General features: G+C 35.6%; 1 long non-coding RNA gene across 1 annotated transcript; it reads right to left on the bottom strand.

Moving 5' to 3' along the window:
- Positions 1-2744, bottom strand: LOC128248857 (uncharacterized). Its single transcript, XR_008264982.1, has 2 exons — positions 2450-2744; positions 1-2306 (listed from the first exon to the last, which is right to left on the bottom strand). It is a non-coding gene; the product is annotated as an uncharacterized LOC128248857 (long non-coding RNA).
- Positions 2745-2750: the final 6 nt, after the last annotated feature.

Raw genomic sequence — 2750 nt, 5'->3', positions numbered from 1 at the left:
TAGAGGTGCTGTGGCCACTTACAATTGCTAAAGAAGAAACCTGATTATTAACTGTATGAGAGAACTGTTTAATGAAACTGCGAGTTTTGGGGGACTCGTAAGCCATTTCATCACCTCATTGTAAGTAATTCATTCCATTCATTCTTTGTACCCCACGTACTGTATTACTTTGTCTGTCCTTGTGTCCCCCTCTGTGTTATGGCCTAAGTGCCAAATAAAGAAAGTTCTAGTTGAGGTTCGAGTTTTTTTTATGTCTGTCTATCGTGAGTTATACTTTGCTGTTTATTACTTGTTTCGTTTTCTTTGAACACTTTGTTAATTTGTTTTGCTGCCTTGCGGCAGACTGTTGACGCTTTCCCTCTTCGAAGAGGAGGGTTAATCAAGTATGATGCAATACGAGGACCTCACCTCCTCGGAACTGACGTCTTCTGAGGTGGAGTTGTTAAGATCAATTTATAAATAGACGAGCAAATGAAGAAGAGGAACTTTGCAGATGTTACAAGGAGCCAGAATAACGAAATTGACTTGTTGAAGTGTTACAAGGATTTTCTCAGTAGAGAGGGATACGATGTAAAGGTGTCCCCTCCTCAAGAGATAATAAATAAAACAAAGGAAAGAACAATAATCTATAGAACATATTCAACAGAAGCAGGGAAAAATAGGAATTATGGCAACCACGCAAATTGAAGAGCATTAAGACCAATCTGGCAAGAAATTACATATTTTGCCAGAGGAACAGAATATGGAACAATAGAGGTGCGTTTCCGAGAGGCGGCTACTACTAGGCTACCTTCGGCAGCACCGTTGAAAAATGAAGAAGTGGTGCTTCTATCCACATACCTTGGGAGACGTGCTTCCAGGGTTAGGGTAGAAGGCAGATCACCGGAAATTGATGCGGCCTGGATAGCAGCCGCCGTACTACTTCCATGCTATAAAAGCTATTTTCCTTTAAATTAAAATCTATATTGAAAAAAGGCAAGACTATATTAACACTAAGTGTGACAGTTCAAAAAATTTAAAGGATCTTTACTGTTTTCTATTTTTTAAAATTTTGTTCCAATTATTTTAAAATTTAGTATATTGATGTTTTGTATGCTAATTGTGGAAATGAAACTAATTTTTTGCCAAATAAAAAGTTAACTTTTAAAGTTTAAGTTTTGAGTAATTTTAGCCGGCTTCCGAAAAAGATGCAACGGTTGTAAGGTTGCACTCTTAGGACTGTACTGCTTTTCCTTCCCTCATGGGCCAAGGAATTGACTTAAGTTCGGATTTGTGTTGAAGAACTGGGGATGAGCCACTGCACAGCTGTTGATTACAACAGCTGTGTTCGTAAAATGCACGACGACCTGCTCCGCAACCCAATTCAGATAGACGAAACAGTCTTCTCAAGACGCAAATACAACTGAGGAAGGGTGCTTGCTACCTGAGCAGTTTGTTTGAAGAGGAGGGTGTCGCGGGACTAGACATGATTTTCTTTGTGTGGTGCCATGTCGGAATCGCGACACACAAGAGGAATGCATACGTCAGTCGGTTCTTCCAGAAACCACAATTTTTAGTAACATGTGGCGGGCCTACTTTCACATTCCAGAAACTGGTTATAATTTTCAATATAGAATAGTGAACCACAGCGTCGAGTTTAATCATTCGAGAGATGGTACCACATGCAACAAGTTGTGAAAAAACAACAAAAAAAACACATGGGTCGGTGTAAAACGAGGGAATAAACGTTGTGGGACCCATCACTGTACGGTAGACTCGCATCTCTACGAGTTCGTAACGCAGGCGATATGATAATTGTAATTTGTTTAACAGACTTTTCTGAGTATCTCAAACTTTCATTCTTGAATTTTCTCTACAAAAAAGAAAAAAATCCATTGTTTTCAATGAAACTTGAAATAATTGTTTTAGGTTTTCATTACTATTTACTATTATGTCATTTAGCTTTTGTAAAAATAATTCTTTAATAATGTTCAAATGCATGTTAGTTTTAAATAAAATATTTTGGATTGGTTTGTTGTATAGTATTTTAAACAATTGAGTAAATACAATTTTTTATGACGTAGTTTTTTTTTGTAAGTGATGGTCTTGTATTTTTTCGAAAAGAAAAAAATTGATTTCAGATTTTTCCATTTTAAATTGTTTACATGTCTGTTCCTCCGTTTCACACGACTTTATTCATTAAAATTTATTGAAAGTTCAAAACTCCTTACAACTTTCGTCGTCGTTGATTTTGTGATAGGCATGTGTCACGGAGAAAATGCCAGCTTCCAAACTCCGTTTTCTGGGTGGGTTTCTGTAAATTCTTTCTGAAACGAGTGAATAACAAAATCAAATTTGGCGTGAATAATTATATCAATACACCAAGTTTTAAAATTTCCATTTAATATCAAAATTTCAAAAACTGTGACAGCAACAAAAAAAAAAAAATATATAATTTAATTTTACAAACCATTTTTTTTTTTCATCTCTCAATAAGGATTTTCTTAGGATGTACTGCTGCCGCGACAAATTTTGCTATAAAAAGAAAGAACGAGAGAGAGAGAGAGAGAGAAAACGAGATTTTTGGTCTTATACTTTTCTTGTTAAAAAAATATTCTCTTCCAGATGTTATACAACTGAAATTGTCATTTTATGCATACTTTCTTTCCAAATTCTAATTTTGTCTTTCACTCACCCACTTGTGGTGCTTGATTTTTAATCCATATTTTTTTAAACGTCTTCGTGTCGGTATAAGGAGACGACATAAATTC

The sequence above is a fragment of the Octopus bimaculoides genome, chromosome 10 (genome assembly GCF_001194135.2).
Source record: "Octopus bimaculoides isolate UCB-OBI-ISO-001 chromosome 10, ASM119413v2, whole genome shotgun sequence".
Lineage (NCBI taxonomy): Eukaryota > Metazoa > Mollusca > Cephalopoda > Octopoda > Octopodidae > Octopus > Octopus bimaculoides.
This window is presented reverse-complemented; position numbering and strand designations above follow the sequence as displayed.